Source organism: Anser cygnoides, chromosome 6 (assembly GCF_040182565.1).
Source record: "Anser cygnoides isolate HZ-2024a breed goose chromosome 6, Taihu_goose_T2T_genome, whole genome shotgun sequence".
Classification (NCBI taxonomy): Eukaryota; Metazoa; Chordata; class Aves; order Anseriformes; family Anatidae; genus Anser; species Anser cygnoides.
The window spans coordinates 42,046,261-42,063,895 of NC_089878.1; the positions used below are offsets into that span (position 1 = coordinate 42,046,261).

At 43.7% G+C, this 17,635-nt stretch overlaps 1 protein-coding gene across 6 annotated transcripts in view; it reads left to right on the top strand.

Moving 5' to 3' along the window:
- The first annotated feature begins 2,165 nt into the window (after positions 1 to 2,165).
- Positions 2,166 to 17,635, top strand: part of TANC1 (tetratricopeptide repeat, ankyrin repeat and coiled-coil containing 1) — a 95,639-nt gene continuing 80,169 nt past the window's right edge. For 2 of the 6 annotated variants that reach the window (XM_066999071.1, XM_066999072.1), the window contains exon 1: positions 2,169 to 2,299. The gene's annotated coding sequence lies outside the window, so the exon portion shown is untranslated. Of the gene's footprint in view, positions 2,300 to 12,465; positions 12,483 to 17,635 lie in introns of those variants that run through there. The other 4 variants (XM_013193608.3, XM_013193610.3, XM_066999073.1 and 1 more) reach the window with 3 other exon arrangements.

Below are 17,635 nucleotides of genomic sequence, written 5' to 3' on the forward strand. Positions count from 1 at the left end.
TACTAAGTACCAGTTACTTAAGTAAGTTACTGTCAAACACAGTTGAACTGTTTATACAGACTAAATGCTCTGAGGGATACACAATGGCAGATTAAAAATAGACACCTGAAATTGTTTTCAACCATCCGCACCACCCTTCCACCTGGGAATATTACCTAGCAATTGCATTTTTCCATCAAACACAATTTGTTTTATTGCTGCAGTTTTCAAACCACTATATTAAGGTAAATGGTCCTCAGATCTCTTTTACCTTATAGGCTGATCAGAAAAAGTGTCAGTTGAGGAGCTGATACATACATACACATACTTTGCAGACAACAGAAGGGTAGGGAGCATACAAGGGAAGCAGCATCCAGTTTTAAGCCACTGTTGCACATCTACTGATGGTTTCACTAAATACACAGCAGGAGTAGGGTTAGGGTTAAAACCTTCAGAACCCTAAACTTCAGAACTGAATCTTTCATTTTTAAATGAAAAAAATCCTGAAATTAATGTCACTGGTCTACTGTCTATATAAAAATATGGACTAGTTCATTTCTCATTTTGTAACAGAGAAAACACAAATATATATAGGTTTTGATAAAAAGGATTCAGTATTTATCTTAGCCAGCGTTGCTATATGCTTTTGTTAGTGATCTCCACGTGAAAGTAAGCTTCAAATAAATGAATAAAAAAGCAAGTAGGAATGATTCACATCATCTTATGAAAATATGCAAGAGAAAACAAAACAAAACAAACAAAAGAAAACAAGTGCTCAGATTGCAAAGTCAAATCTCAGAAGCCAGAAAATGCCTGAGTTAAGGTCTGTTAAATAAGCTTTTAATGTCAAGTTTTCTTCCATTACAGTAGTTATATATCATAATCAAATTTCCCCAGTTATATTGTCGAAGAACTGAATGCTTTAGGACTGTAACTGCATCATCTTCAGCCTTCATTTATTCAGTTCTCTTCTGCACCCCAATTTTTCAGTATCTTGAAAAATGCGACACAGAAACCAGAAACCATATCCCAGTGCTTGTTTTACCAAGGGTGTATTCAGAAGTGGTATTGCCTCTGCATACGCTCACTAATCCCTTGTTTATATGTGCAAAGAATGCATTAACTTTTTTTGCTGCAGCACCATTCTTGTTGAGTTGCATCACCATTATAGCCCCAAGTCCTTTCAAAGGTGCTGCTTTCGAGCCAGAGCATCTCGCCTTCTGCACTGCGGGCATGGCTCTCGTTCCTTGTTCCCAGATGAGTCAGTGTGAATCTGCCTGTCTTACATGCCTCGCACGGCCCAGTTTACCAAGTAATTTGGATGCCTCTGAGAAATTTTGTCAGTATCAATTACATTCCACCAATCTCTTTGTCCTTTGCAGATCTCGTCTGCAACGATGCAATCATTTTCAGTGTTGTTTCAGCCTTTTTTATCAAGGCCGTGTTGTCTGAAGCGTGATCGCAGTACTCAGGAGGTACCTAGAACCTGCACGTTCCCCGAGCGTGAGGAGGCACTCTCCGGGGACGGGTCGCTCCCAAGTGGTTCGTGCATTCAGAGCAGAAGCACCACAGACCCGAGCCGCGTTCGCAAGTTTTCAACATCCTTAACCTAGCTGAGGCCACTGACGTCCAAGCACGCTGCAAGAAAAAGATGAGGAAAAGATGACGGAATGGGACACGCTCGAAAGGCTGCGCGCATCAGCACGCGTACGCCTGAACCGAGCAGCCTCCGAGGTGCCGGCACCCCGCCGGCCGGAGCCGTCGCGCCCGGCCCTGGGGCCGTCGGGGTTGGCGGCCGCCGCCAGTGCGCCGCCCGCCGGGGGGGCGCTGCCGCGAGGCGGGGCGCGGGGCCGTGGGGCCTGCGGGGGCGTGGGGCCTGCGGGGCCGTGGGGCCTGCGGGGCCGTGGGGCCTGCGGGGGCGTGGGGCCTGCGGGGGCGTGGGGCCTGCGGGCCCTGCGCGCTCGGGCCCGCCGCGGGGCAGGCCCAGGCCTGGCGCCGCCGGCACCCGCCCCGCTGAGCTCTGCTGCGGGCCGTGCCGCGGGCCGCGCCCGGCCGTCCCGCGGGGGCTGTGCCGAGCGGGCCGAGGGACGAGCCGAGCCGCGCCGCGCCGAGCCGAGTCCCACCGCCCCGCCCCGGGCGCTCCCCGCCCCGCGGAGCCGGTCCTGTGGAGGGGCGGCCGCGGGGTGCGCGGGGCGGGGACTGCGGCCGTCCGCCGGCGGTGAGCTCATCCCGCCGCCGCGCCTGGCTGGCCGCGGAGGAGCCCGGCTGGGGCCGCGCCGCGGGAGCCGTCGGCGAGGCGAGCGGGGTCCGCGCGACGGAGGTGAGCGCTCGGCACCCCCTTCTCCTTCTCTCCCCGTCCCCCGTGCCGGCGGGTGCGGGCAGCGCCCTTCGCCCGCTCCCTCCAGCGGCGCTCGGCGGCGCCGGCGCGAGAGAAACTTCGTGGCCGCGGAGCGCGGCGGGGCCGGGCCGAGGCGGGCGGCGGGGCCGGGGCGGGCGGCGGGGCCGGGGCCGCGCCGCGCGGGTGGGGGCAGGGAAGGGAGAGGCGCGGCGGGCCCGGGGCGGGCCGGGGGCAGCGCCCGCGGGGCGAGGCCCGGGGAGCAGCCCGGCAGGCCGGCCTGTGTGCCCGCCTGCCTGCCGCCTGCCCCGCGTCCCGGCCGGCGGGTTGTCGCGCCGTGGTGGGAGCAGGAGCCCGGCCCCCTGGGAGCGCGGCTGCCGTGCGGCTGCTGCGCCCGGCGGCGAGCCGTGAGGAGGACGCGGGCGCCGGCCGCGCCTGACAGCCGGGTTGTCCCGCGGGCGGGAGCGCCGGGCCGGGCCGGGCCGGGCCGTGTGGGGCCGCGGAGCGGTGCCGGGGCCCCGCCCGGTGCCCGCCCGGGAGGCGCGGACGCCGCGCGGCTGGGCCGGGCCCCGCGACGGAGGGCCCGCGGCGGCGCGGCCCTGCCCGGCCCGGCCCGGCCCTGACCGGGCCCCGGCCCCGGCCCCCGCCCCGCGCCTGCCCTCGCCCCGCCGGGCTGCGCTGAGCGCTCGCACAGCCACGCTGCCGCGGAGTTTCGCAGGATTGCTCGGTCCGTGTTAGTGGCTTGTAAAAATACCGCGTGAGCTCGTGTTTCGGATCGCGGTGGCTTAAGAAAGTACCTCGATGGCTGTGAAATTAAAAAGCGCCAGGAAATGCGGATGGGAAATCAGTGTGATATCTTGCATCCTGCAGAACTTCCTCCCGCGGTTGGTTGATACGCAGCTGCCAGAAATGAGCCTTCTCCTGTTTGTTCTGATCCAACACTTAAGTGATGGGAAAGTAGTATCGTGACATTAAATAATGCTAGTAAACGAGGGAAGCGTGAATACAATTTCTGTTTGTAATTGCTAGTGCAGTGTGTTTAGAGCTTCGTTTATGTGGGCGCTCTAAGGTGCTGGTCGTCTTGCTTTCTGAGCTTAGCTAACCATCGGAATGGTGATAAATGGTATCGGCTGTAGAGCCACAACATATTTGGTGCATTGCCAAAGTCGCTCAGCTTCCCATAACAGTCTGTAGGAAAAAGACGTTTTGTGTGTCTAACCGCAGTCCTGAAGTTGATGCCATAGCAACTTTGTGATCTGAGCATACACTCTGGAAGACAGCTAAGCAGTCTTAGCAGAATTATTCTGTTTTTCTTTAGCTGAATTTCGTACTGTCATCAGGATTAAGTCTTTCTTTGAAGATGGAAGATTAATCGACACGCCTTCAAACTTTCTAGTGTCTAGGAACATCGGCCTGATCTGTTGGTTGTTTGTAATGACACCCATAAACACATCTGCAAATTGAGACTTATAATCATGGCTTTAAACTTAAGATTTGTCTGTAGAGATGCTCTTTTCACTAAATACTAGTATTTCAAGCTCTGTCAGAAGCTAGATCTTCATGCTTTGTAGAAAGACAGAGGAAGGTCAGCTTTAGATTTCATGTATGGCTATGGTTTGAAAAGAATGGGGTCAGTTCATGAAAAGAATGGGGTCAGTTCATGGCTTTTGGCTGCTTCCAGCTCCCTAAGCTATACGTGGGCCCTGGAGAGTTTATTTACCACAAAGCTGTGGCAACAGGAAAAGAAGAAAACTTATAGCCTTAGAAATGCATATGGCCTTAGTTTTAAAAAATGTTTGTAGAGGCAGTGCTGTTATAAAACTGACTTTTAGATAATATGTAAGGTATAGTTTAACACATGGAGTGGGGAAAAAAAGAGCAAATATGAAAACAGTGCATGATCTTCCCAGTGCTTTTAGTTTTGTATTTAACAGTAGTTTTAAAAGTGCCTTTTAAAAAAAGTTTGTTTTGGTGGAGCCGTAAAGTCTCATCTTGTCCTGAAGGGAAGTAAGTAAAGGGGTTAGTTGCTCATAAATGCAAAATATCTGGTGCACAGCCTAATATTAATGTGTGAAATTCCTATCCTGTCTCTTATTACCTTCTCCTTTAAAATTATTTAGCATGACTGATTAAATTCTTTAGTATTTGTTGTATTTAGGATATTTTTATAAGGATGTCAGCACACTTACCTGATTAAAGGTACTTATCTAAGTATAAAATATACTGTAGAGATCTTGAGATGCTCCCTGTTCTGTTCTTAGCCTTGCCATCCACTGTCCTGAGGCCAGCACAACGTACCTTGCTGCTCGTGCAAAACGGAGACAGGTTGAAGTGTGGGGTCTGTTGCACAGTCTGAACCAGAATGCAGGTCTTCTGCCATCCGTTGTTGTGCTTCGGCAAAATACTGCGCCTCTGATCTCCTTATTGGAGTGAAAGTTTCCTGTTGCTTTTTGTTGTTGTTCTCCTCTTGGCTTCATAAGGAGACTAATCCCGCAGAGTTTGCCTTGTAGTTATTTCAGGCTTCTGTTCTGTGTAGGTGCTGAATAACTGTGTAGACGTCTTTTTCATCCATCCTTGTCAAGCGTGCATCTTGAAATATACGCAGTGTAGTTCTCAGTAGTGTAATGACTTCAACTTTTTAATGTCTTGTTTCTTCAGTCATGTTTTTTCTTTGTTTGTTTTTGTTTCCTCCCCTCCACTCACTGGTAGGAGGCGCACTAAGCCGTAGCCTTAAGCCATAAAGGCACTTTGGAACCAGAATATTAAATTTTGCAATATCTTAATATCTTGGCTTAAGTGCTCAGCCTCCCTGTATAATGTATGGAGATACTCCTGTACCTAAGTGATATTCGTGAGAGTCTGGAAGCAGGAGGCTGGGTAACACAAAGCCTCTGTTAGAGGTGTTTCTCCATTGCTGGGAGAGGAATTGACTGGGAGTAGTTGCTGGAATATGTGTTTTATTTCCTGAGATAGTGCCAAGTCCCAGTCAGCATTTCACTTCTTCTATCTTCTCTTCTCTGTCTGGAATAGTATTTTTTAGCTGGGATGTGGGTCTGAAAGCAGAAGTTCAGCTCAGCTGTTGGGTGAGATGCCTTGAAGATCAGCCAGGTGCCAGCGTCGAAGCATCTCCTTGCTGGTGTCCTGCTGCGTGGGAGGCCAGCACTGACGTGTGCGCAGAGCAGCGTGCTGGGCTGTGCAGCGTGCGCAGCTGGAGATACTCCCGGGGCCTTAACCATGGATCGGTTCAGCCATATCCTGAAGTTCTTTGCATTGCTGTTTACAGAAATTAAAATGTCTTTGAGGTCAAATCAAGAGCTCCTTTTAGCATTTGACACTGTTGAAGTTAGTAGCAATGCTCAACAAGTGACTGAGTAGGTCTGCTCTTCATTGATTTTTTTTTTTTAAATGTAATCTAAAGGTCAGATGAGACTTGAAAATTTCACTTAAACGTTTGACTTTTTCTCTAAATAACGTGTCAACAGGTATAGGGGTTGGGTTTTAATGTTTGCATGGTGACTCGTTTGGCGAAGCACTGCTTTGTGAAATACTTCCCAGGCGCTTCTGCAGTCCGGATGGTCAAAATCATTTGGGGAGCATGGCTGATCCTGAGAAACTTCTAGAGTGCCTTGGCAAATTCAGCTATATCTGGAAGTGTATGAAATTGGAAATCTAGGTGCAGCTTTTAGTTTTACTGATCTTAAATATCCCAGCCACAGAAGGTACAAAACTACAGACATGTGTTTTAAATCTTTCTCTGCTTTTTTTTTTTATCAGCTTCCTTAAATTCATGGTGCTGCTTTAAAGTTAGGACTCGTGAATTATCAGTAGATGGAGATTTTCATGTTTTAGATTTTTTTTCTGACACTAGTCTGTATTTCAGAGAAGTCTCCCTAGACTCCAGACCTGGCCTGTGATGCCTTCCTTGCCCTCTGATTAGTGATCCAAGTATTGCTCAAAGTCAACTTTTTTTTTCTTGTAATTATGCATCACATTCCAGCATTGTAAGAAATAATGTATCAAAGAAGAGCATGCAAGGTGAGCGTGCAACACGTACCCCCCTGCGTGGGAGGGGGAACAGTTACAGACGTGGCGGGGCTCGAGCAGTGCCCATGCTGGAGGATGCGCCGTGGAACAACGGCGGTGGGTGAATTCGTGACCCAAGTCAGTGGTTTTAATGCTGAACCCTTAACTTCGTTTCTTCCCCTTCCCTTCTGTGTGTTCCCCCTGTCTAGTTCAGACAAATCTTTAATTAACATATTCAAGAATTAGCGCGTTTGTAACAAAATCTGAAGACTTCCTAAGCAGTCTCTTTGGCGTAATCCTAGCTGCCACCATGGTTATTTTTCTAATGCAGAGAGCAAAGCATTCTTGGTCATGTTGAGAAGCCTTGGCTTATAGTTGAACTTCTGACTTCCTCTGTTAAGATCTTTCATTTTTACGTATATTTATAGAACTAGCAAATATTATCAGTGCTTGTGTTATCTGTATCTAGTAGCATATGAGGTGCAATTTCAGAAACGTGTGGGATGAAAAGGTGAGGGTTTGCTGCTTGTTTGCTGCGTATTTCATATATTTGGTAATTAATAGTTTTAAAAACAACAGTGTATGTGAAATGGCTGCTGCCTTGTATCCAGGTTGCATATGTGGTCTGGGTGGTTGGTTTTTTGGGGGGGGTCGGGGTTGCTTTTTTGTGTGTGTGGTTTTCTTTTAGGGGGGAGGTTGATGGGTTGAGGTTAATTTTTATTTTTTTAAGACTTGATCATAGTCTTGGTTAAATCTAGATCCAGCGGGAGAGAAGCTGCAACTTGTTAGCAACACAGGAAACGCCCTCAAAGAAAGTTTTTGATGTGTACGTTAGTGCGTAAATGTGAACTCTGCAGCTACATGGCGGGAGGTGGGCAGTGGGGAGCCCTGTTCCACTGAAGCGTGGAATGGTTTTGCTTCTTTCAGTATTGTGTTAGCTTCTGGTGGAACTTTGCTGCTGTGTACTTAATTATATTTAAGTACTAATTATTAAGTATCTATGACTTGTCGAAAGCTGGTAGTTATGAGTCAAATTCAGAGCTGTTGCACTTAAAATAGCTGTGGTGTTTTAATTGCTGGAAGAGACAGACACCAGATTAAACTTTTTTTAAAACCAGCTTTGTTTCATCTGGAAAAATGTTAGAATTTGAGTAAAGACTACCTTTCTTCTTTCAGTCACTTAAAATGAAACTAATCAATTTCTTTCTTAACAGCTGTCCTTTCCTCTGAATCTCTGTTTCTCGCCAAACTTTAACAAGTTAGGGTTTGAACAACATGAAAGCAAGAATGAATAGAAGCAGAATATGACCTGTGACTTCTGAAACTTAAGTGAAATTTAAGTTGCTAGAGAGCTTAATGTGTGGATTGGTTCTTTTCTTTGTTACCGTGTGGGGGTTTGTTTCTTTTTTTTTTGGTTTTGAACAAGTCACAAAACATAAAAAAAAAAAAAAAATTCTTAATGTGAATTTTGGAGGGGACTGTTTTTGTGGTTTACACCAGAAATGCCTTTGAGTTGAGTTGATCGTTAATGTGCTTCAGGGTCTATTTTACACTGGGCTGGATTCCCATTGAGGTCAGAAAGGGAGTTTTTTTGCTTAAGTAAGGACAGAGTTTCTGGATTTTTCTACAATATTTGCCTGAAACTGAAAGTTTCAAGAGGGAGGAATGTTACTGCCACAAACTATAGACATAGTTTTGCTATGACAAAGTAAAATCTTCAGCACTTTCCAAGTACTGATCTAGAATCTTTGTAGGCATGAAAGAATTACTTTGAAAAGTTTAAGAAACAATGAAAAGACATCGGGAAAATTTCCCTTTATCCTCAGTTAAATTATACTTGGCAAAAGTGGAATGGAATAGGAACATTGTGCCTCCTGGCATGATGTACCTGCCTACTGTCGTGATGTACTACCGAACTAGTGCCCAATTTCAGAGTTCTTGGGTATGCTTAAAACTCTGGGAAGGCAGAGCTGCTTAGTGTAGGGTTTTCACTTCTTCTGTGTCTAAGCTATTGCTTGCTTGTGCCACCATGGTGCATTACCAGATGTATTTTCTGTAAGTTTGCGGCAAGTCAATCAACGGGTGATGGAACGCTTCCTAAAAATAACTTTACACTCATTCAGTGAAACCAGGCGTGTTTTTGAAATCTTGGGGGGGGGGGGTAATTAATAATGTGGTGTTTTATTTTTCCTGACCGATAATTCTGCACTTTATGACTAAAAGACAATGCAGAAAGGAGGGCAAAAGTGACTTTGTTATTTTGTTCTGTAGAGTTCAAAGTGCTGTAGAAGTCTGCACCAGAGGATTATGCCGCAAGATTTGTTAGAGGGGATTTTTCCTCCTGTGCCTGTACCACGTTCTCCCAGGGCTCTTGCAGCCTCTGCCGTAGCGCGTGCCACTGCAGCCCCGTCTGGGGCTTCTCGAGAGAGCTCCTGGTGTTGGCACAGCGTTCTCCTCAGGTGCGTTGTTTCACAGAGACCTGCTGGCTGTCTCTGAGACATCTAACAGCATCCCTCAATCTGCTAGAAATGACATGCTTCCTGTGTTTTTTATTTTCCTCCTATTTTCACCAGGTCTGCTAACAGGAAAACCAAATGCTTTCTTCCTTGGTGAGACTTGCTTGGTTGAGGGAGAGCTTTAAACGGTCCTTTTCCTTTCTTCAAGTCTTAGTTTTTACCAGGACAAATGATTTTTTTCTTTCCAGTTTCTCTTCTATCCACAGGGTTTCATGCTAAGTGAATTCTTGTTAACTTCAGTCTGCCGCTGTTGCATCTGTTGTCTTTGTAAATCAGTGAACTTGGTTCATTTGATTTAAATGGAATGCTTGCAGCCATCCCAGTAACTGGCCAAGGCAGAGCAGTATATACTCTCTTGGCAAACTTATGAAGGTTACATAGATCTACGATAGTAACGAATAATTAATTTTAAAGGATACAAGTTTGTATTGTTCCACTACTTAAACTCTAGTTGTGAAGATATTTTTTTTGGGGGGGGGGGGGGTATGGGACTTGCCTGTGGAGGAAATGCTTCCTGACATTGGCGTTAGAGGCTCTTACTGGTGCTTGTCTATTTAATTACTGGAAGCAATGGGACAGCTGTAAAACTTTATATGGACTTGCCAGGTATTTCATATTTTTGGTAAGAGCGTGTACAATCTTGTCTACGCCAGGGAGTTATTGCAGAATAAGGCAGGGTGTGAATGTGAAGCACTTTTCACCTTGTATAGACAAGCCTTTAATTTTTCTTGCTGGAGCAAACTCTGGGATGTTTTACATATGTTTTTGTCCCTAGTTTGGGCTCTCTTGTGGCCTTACTGCTGACAAGGAATTACATCTAAAGCGTGTACCTCATGTGAGCTCATGCGAGCGGTTTCAGCAGTCTGCTTGTGTGAAGGGAGTACTCTCTCACAAGAAAGCCTCCAGTCTTCTTTCAATCCAGCATGTAAGTCCTTTGTGGTAGATACTGCTTCTCCTCAGTGTTCAAACAGGACTCGTTTTAACATTGTAACAAGGGCTGTTAATCCTACTGCATTATACATTAAAATAAAAAGTGCTTTAAGTGAAGAGGAATTGGCAAAACATGGATGTTTGAGTGTTTCCTTGTAGTTCGCGATACAGAGGAATGTCTGAGTGTTGCTCATAAAAGAGCATAACCAATTAATTCAAAACAGAAGATTTGCACTTCATAAGAGACAGAAAGGGTAGAATCCCAGGATTTGAGACAGGAAGCAGGGAGGGTAATATTTCTGCTTTGCCACATTCCTGTGGGCGAGATTTCAGGAGATAGCTGAGCCAACCTAGCAGTTTGTTGTGATTCAAAGGCGTGGTTCTCCTTCCTGCTGTACCTGCCGTGGGATCCTGCTTTTTCCGATGTCATCTCTGTGGCTCATCCGTCCCCTCAGTGCCGTTCAGAAAACACGAAGAAGGTTACCTTTCCTGCCAGTTAGCGTGTCGAATCACGTTATTGAGTGTTCAGACAGAACTGGCACAGTGCAGCAGGAATGTACAGCTGCCCTCTTTGGCCATCGTGTAAAGACTCACCTGTTATGACCTTCAACAAACTGTTTTTTGCTTCTCTGAAGTAAAACAAAAATAAGACTGCTACCCTCCTTGAAGGATGTTACAAAGCGTAATGTGCTAAAAGATACTGAAGACCAAGATAGTCAGGGGGAAGAGACGGTACATATAAATTCCTAAGATATATATTGATTCATGTATCTCCTGGATTCTGTAACTTAATGTCTAGTCTCTGTGCAGGCTCAAGAATATTAAATTAGCAAACTTGGGAATTTATCTTCTGTGTTACTGCTTTAGACTGTTTATTTTTATAATTTTGTTTTAATTTATTTTGTTTTAATTTATTTTATCTTAGTGGAATTGTGCTATGTTTATGAGCCTTGCATTCATGTTTATTTCCTGGACTTAGGGTCACTTAGTTGTCTTGCCTTTTTTTTTTTTCACGTTTGTTAACAGATCCATTTAAGGCAGTTGCAGTTTCTGAAAGTAATAATCTTCTGAATTTCATTTCTAGTACAGTTTCTAAGTTTTCCTTGTATTATTTGCCCTGCTTGAGCAGGTGGGCTGGACCAGATGACCTCCAGAGGTCCCTTCCAGCCACAGCTACTCTGTGACTCTACCCTACCCAAAGAAGTCTTAGTGAGCGTCATTACTTTTGTCATTGTGTATTTCAAGTCATTGCACAGATACCACTCTACATCAGGTAACTGAGATTAGAAGTTATATATTCTAATGAAAACATCAAAATCTATGTGAAACAAGAGTAATATATTTTAAAAGTCACATTAAAACCTCCAAAAGTATTTACTTAATAATAGATAATGTTGATCACTATTTTTAGTCCTGTGAGGCAGGAAGTGTATAATGTGTCCTTTTTATGCACACTTTGGATGGAGCTTTGCATTTGTTTTCTGGCAAAAGTGAGTAGTTGAAATTCTCATCCATTTCAAGATCAGATATTTTACAATCAGGTTGCAGAAAACATGCTGTCCCAGAATTTCTGAGGGTAGCTGATATGGAGAGGAAAAAAAAATAGATCAGAACGTGCACCTGTATGGGACATAGATGTGCAAGATAAAGACAGACGTGTGGTGTTAGGAGAAAATTATTAATGAAACAGGAGAAAAGGGGCAATTTTTGCTTTTTGAAAGGAAGGAAAAGATGAAAATTCCAGGAAAAAGCAGAGAAAAAATTCTGAAAATAATCTGGTGGTGTGGATGAAGAATATAGGTGATCTGGAACTAGATACGATAAGGAATTGAAATGTAGAAAAAAGCTTTCAGTTGCATCAGCACCATCTTACTGTCACATTAGCGTGGCTTTTTTCTAAATTTCAAACATACTGGATTCATTGCAAACTTGGAAAGTAGCTTTGGTAAGGAGAAAGCCACCTTTCCTGTATTCTGGGTGTAACACTAACTCTGACAGCAGAGATTTGTCCATTGCCGGGTTTATCAAAGGGATCTTTTATTGCAGTAGCTGGCCAGGGGTAGGTCAGCTCAGGGTCCCCCACTTCACACATGGCGTTTCGTGGGGCTCCGGGCCGGGAAGGAGGCAGGGGAGCGCGGCGGCCGTGTGGCCTGCAGAGCAGGCAGCTGCACCAGCAGGACGGCTGCCTGGCCCCTGGCCTCACCCAGCTGTGGCCGATGTCACCTCATTAATGCCATCAGCAGCTTGTGTGGTGTTGTTTCCGCAATGCATCAGTAGGAGAATCCAGGAATAGGCTTAGCTTTGGTTTCAGTATGTATGTGAAAGTTAAACGGCTGGCACATAAGAGAAACAATGATGTACCTGCTTGTAGAAACCGAAGGGAGTTGTGCCGCCATCTCCTCCACTTGTAGATTTGCTTCAGTCTTGTTTTCAAAGCACAAGTTGCTTGGGGGGCTGTTTGTAAACTACCTCAATTTTATTCCTCTTCTGAGAGATCTCAGCACCTGTAGGGGTCTGGCCAGCTGCCATGGCTGAAGCCTCTGAAAGGAATAGAAGTGTGGACCGGTGACCGTTGGCGGGAAGCAGGTATCGGCACACTCAGTTCAGCAGTATTTCGGCTGGACCCTATCCTGTTGTTGCTGTGGATATGCTTTGCAATGGATATAAGAAATGATGGAAGAAGCCTTCATTTCTAGACAGTAAGCATATATTCTCATATGATGTCCTACGATGTTTTCCTCTAACTACATGCATCTAATCATATACTGCCAGCTTTCACCAGTGCCTGTTTTGGCTTGGTATCAAGCAATTTCATGTAGCAGTTGGAGGGAATTTGTCTTCCTTTTTTTAAAGGGTTCATCAGTGAGTGTGTTACAAATCTTTGGAGTTCAGTGATTTTTTTTTTTTTTTTTAACGTAAACAGTGGCACCACTGTCAGACCAGATGTGGCAGGTGGCATTTTAGGTATACAAAAACACTCCACTTCTAGAAGTGCGACTGAAGACAGTCACGCTGCTTGTTTATGTGTAGCGTGGCAGGAGAATCATGTCATTCAGTCTGGAGGTGCTTAATGTTATTTCTTTATTCGTGTTTTGCTTTGCTATTTGGTTATATGCAGCTTTGTAGACAAAAGAAATGAATATGAGAACTAGCATGTTTGTTGGACCACATGCTATCATAATTGTGTCCAGAAGAGCCCCGTGGAGTTAGATTGCTTTGAAGTCACTTTTTTGGGGGGCGGGGGGGCTGTGTGTCTATTGTCCAGATATCTAGAGTGCTGTTTTGAGAACTGCCTTAGCTTACCAGTGAAATTCTCAACACATTACTTATTTTGGCCAAGTCTAATTTTGGAAAAGATGGTCTCTGATTCTTTTTTTTTTTTTTTTTTAAAGATAAATGAGCTTGGTGGTTGGTGTTCTTTGTACTGAAAAAGAAAGTCAGATGTGACTGTTTAGAAGTGGCTCCTTTCCAAGTTCTGAGTTACAAATACACATTTTATATATGAAAAGACTCCATGGTAGCGCACACAGGCACATAGCTTGATAAGTTTATGTGGTATTTTTTCTATAGGATTTTTTATCTGCAGTATTTGACGAGTTGAAAATATGAAGCAAGTTGGAAGTGAAGCATAATAGCTTTATCTCCCTCACTGTTGGTTTATCCAGGTGTTTCCTTCCGATGAAGATATTCATTCCCTTTACATGGCATAACTTGTTTCCTCCCCTTGAAGTTTAAAATAGCTGAAACAGAGAAACAAAGTGCTATATATGCAAGCTGTAACGTAAAAGCCGCAGTAAACAAGCAGAGGGCTGATCACCTATATCAGCTGCAGTAGTTCATTTGTTAAGTTTATGGATTTTAATGATATTCATTATGCCTAGAAAAGTTAAATCATTAATATTAAACCTCGTTGGGTGGGCTTTTTAGTCTTCTCAATAGACATGAGGGAAACGCAGCCCTTGGCTACTCACCCAGTGACTGGAGAACTTCTCCATTCTTCCTGGGGATGCTGAGTAGAGATGGCATGACTTTAACCAAAATGAATTTCGGTTAAGCCAGTTCTGTCCTGGGTAATGATAGTAGACAGATCTTGTGTATACTAGCTGATGAGGAAGCACTGACTGCCTTAAAGGAATGTCCTGTACCAAAATTTGATAAGAATTCAACTGGCATGACGTCATTTTGCTGTCACCTAAATCAAATTTGGTTTCTTCTTCCTACAAAGGAGAGTTGGATATTGTCTGCAAACAATTGCAGCTACAGAAGACAGCTATGTGAGTTTTTTAAAGTGTAATGACTCCAAATGCCAGGCAGTGCTTCTGAATCAGCTGGTAGGAATCTATTGCCATGCAGAAGTGAAATGGGACATCACTGGGCTGAGAATTTTTGGGTGATGAAGACTTTCTTCTGCTGCTTCCCCCACCTTATTTTCTAGACCGTGGTGATGCCTTAATAGTACTTGTAGCTTAATAGGAAGAGAGAATGTTAGTTAAATACACTTGTGAAGGCTAACCTTTGCAGGCTTTTTTAAGAAATTGGGGGACCCACATCTGTTCTAATGGGTATACTGGAAACTGCATGATGCATGGATAGTCCAGAGAAGATAGTCTGTTCGAATGTTGGAGTCAAGTGATGTAGATACCCATGACAGATCTGTCCCCATCTCTGCTTTGCTAGATCAAGCCTCTCCTCAGTTTTGCAGGTCATGAAACAATGTCTGGAATTGCAACAGTGTGGAGGAGGCGGGTTTAAACTGATACAGTGTGGAAGGTGATTTTTGCCTGCTAAGTTGTTTGAACTGCAGCCTGTATAATGTAAGATGGATACGTTCTGCATTGGATTTACTTTTTGCTGTTTGAAGTGAATGGCTGTGTTGTTTTACAGGCAGATTGTTGATATTCATTTGGAAGTTAGGGCAGTATCTAGGACAGTTGAGAAACTGGAAGCACATTTTGTTTCCATGCTCTTAATCTTCTGTTCTTTCTGGAGGAAAAGGTGCTGTCATAAAGTAAGCATATGGCTGTTCTGTAAAATAAGACTGGACTAGGATGAGTTGGGTCAAGATTTTAGCATGATTTTTAGAATCGTAGAATGATTTGGTATGGAAGGGACTTGTGACTTCTAAGAACTTTGTCTTCCTTTCATTTTCTGTGTACTGTTAAAGCTGAAATGGCAGTTTCTGACCTAGTTTTCATCTAGTTTTAAGCTTCTGATTTTTTGCTGATGTAGTGTGTGCAGGGTGTCTCTTCTGCCAGATGGAAAGCGATGAGTTCTTTCTTGCCTAGCGTTTTGACCTTCTCGTAATTAAAGTAGGGGCTTTGTCACGTTTTCAGTGTTTGACATGGTAGGATGGAGAAAGATAGGATGAAAGTGGCTATTATGACAATAGGAAGAAAAAAAAATCTATGGTTATATTTAATTTTTACTTCTTTGCTCATTCCTGCCCAAGCGTAAGCTGTTTGTGACATCCACTTGTTCCTAGGATTGCTGGCTGGGATTCTTGTACTGGTGTTTCCTCAAGACTTAATATTTTTTTTAACCTTGTGACCTTATTTCTGTCTGGAACACCTCTTCAGGTAGTGGCTTTCCACTTAGAGGAGGGCCATATTTTTCATCTTATCTTTTAACTTTTTTATTGAGGTAAGTATTATTGCTGAAGGCAAGCAGCAGGGAGTCTTTTTCCTCTTATCCACCCTTCATTATTCTACTTGCTCCACACGCCCCCACCTTCTTCTTACCCCGAAGCAAAAACTTACTTTGCTGAATGATCTGTGTATACTGATCTGTCTTGGAAGGCTGGAGGAAAGGAAAGATAATTCATTAAATTTAGAAATAAAAGGCAGTGGGATGATATAGAGGGTAATTTACTTCTGTGGAACGTAACGATACAATTTAAGGGAGAAAACAGCCTGATGAAAGCGGAATTAGTCTAAATGAGATGAGACTAAGAGCACAGTGATCTTTTGATCAATGCCTTTGAAGAAACCGGCAGTATCTTGAAAATGACAAGAGCTTGGAGGTGAGGTTCGGAAGGAGGCTTAAATAGCAAGGTTAAATTTGGTAAATTCAGTAGGGAGGAGAAGCAGGGTTTTTTTTTTTTTTTGCTTGTTTCTGTTTGTTAAGTCATAACTGAAGAAAGACAAAATTCTGTAGGAAATTGTAGATGGTTATGGTCTTGGTATTTTCTATGGAGGAGCTTGACAGAGTGGGAAGGAAAAAGGAAAAATAAATTTATCTATAACTAGTATGTGGTCACATAGATATATATTTTTATTATTTTATTTTTTATTTTCTATGTGAGAAACAGCTGGTGAGCCTTAAAATCTTACAGCTCCTTTGTTGGGAACCAGTGCTCTTTATCCCAGCAGTAGACAGGCAAATGAGCTATCCAATGGTTTTTCATCCACATCATTGCCGAATCTTTCAGGTTAGTTTAAACAGGTGCTTATGACATTGGAAGTTAATATATATTACTTTGTCAGTACTTTTCATCTACTTCAGTGCAAGATCAGTTTCTTCAGTGCTTGAGGATAGTAATGCATTGCTGGGGAACAGTAATCTTTTAAACTGGTAATTTCTGTAGTATCTGGCACCTGACCAAGAATTTTTGGACAGCAGTCAAGTGACGAGACCACATTTTCCCCTGTGGTCACAGTCCTTAGAGACCCTGGCCGAAACAACCAGCAGTAGGGTAAATTAGTAGCGTAGCAGGAAAGTGAGTGATTGCAGGATGGGGTAGGTATGTTGATGAAATCTGGGAAGTCAAATCTAAAACCAAACTGGTGGGAAGTAATCTACTGCAAATGCACATTCTAATAGCTAACATGACGGTGAGGATGTTTTTCTCACGCTTCCTCATCTTTCACCTCTTTCATTGTATGTTAATAGTGCTTCAGGGTGCAGTTCTGCTATTTAGCAACACATTGGAAACCTCAGAAACCTCTGTGTCCTTTTGAGTCTCCTACTAAATTGAGGCACAGCTTTCAGAGGTGTCAGATAAGTCAGGGGGGATGCGGAATATCTCATAGAGGATAATAATAATTAGGATGTTGAGTGAGCAACAAGTGAAACAAGTGCAGTATAGTGTGTCAGCTTTGTATCTGTATTGATCTTCCTGCATGAGAAATATCTAAAAAAAAAAATAATAAATAAATAAAAAGAAATGTCATATTGGTTTAGGGTTTCACAGAAAAATCGTTCAATAATACCTGGTTTACTTCAGTGAGTTTGTTTAGTTTTGGCTAAAAGCAACCTGTTAGAAACATTTTTATGCTACTTTACAAGCTTTTTCAGAGACAGACTTCTTCAGCGTATCTGTCATTTTCATTCATACATTTGAGTAATAATAACCCAAATATAGCTCATTAGAGGTTGTGCCTTAAAAAAGACAAGCAAAACCCACTATTCTCTTCTTATCAAATGTTCCTGTTCATTCTTGATTTGGGGGTCTTGTGGATCTGCAAATACACACTGTTTATTATAAAAATGTTAAATACTGATGTCTCAATGTAATTGTTTTAAAGATTTTTACGTACTGTCTTGTCTTGATTTCTGTTACATCACTAACATCTTGCTGCTTTAAGTGATTTTTGTTTTCTTCCTCACTGAAAAATGCAGTTAAGCTAATGGAATTTGAGTTTGCCAGAAAAGGGAAATGTTTAAACTCTGTGTGTAACAAATGATATTCTGACTGCATTTAAAGGCAAAACAGCACTGTCACTAAATTAAGTTTTCTGTAAACCTTAAGATGGAATCTGGATACTTGTACTAAACACACTTTTTCCAATACATCTTGTTTTGAAGTACACATTTAATAAATCCTATGCTGAGAAGTGTAAAGTACTAAGTACTG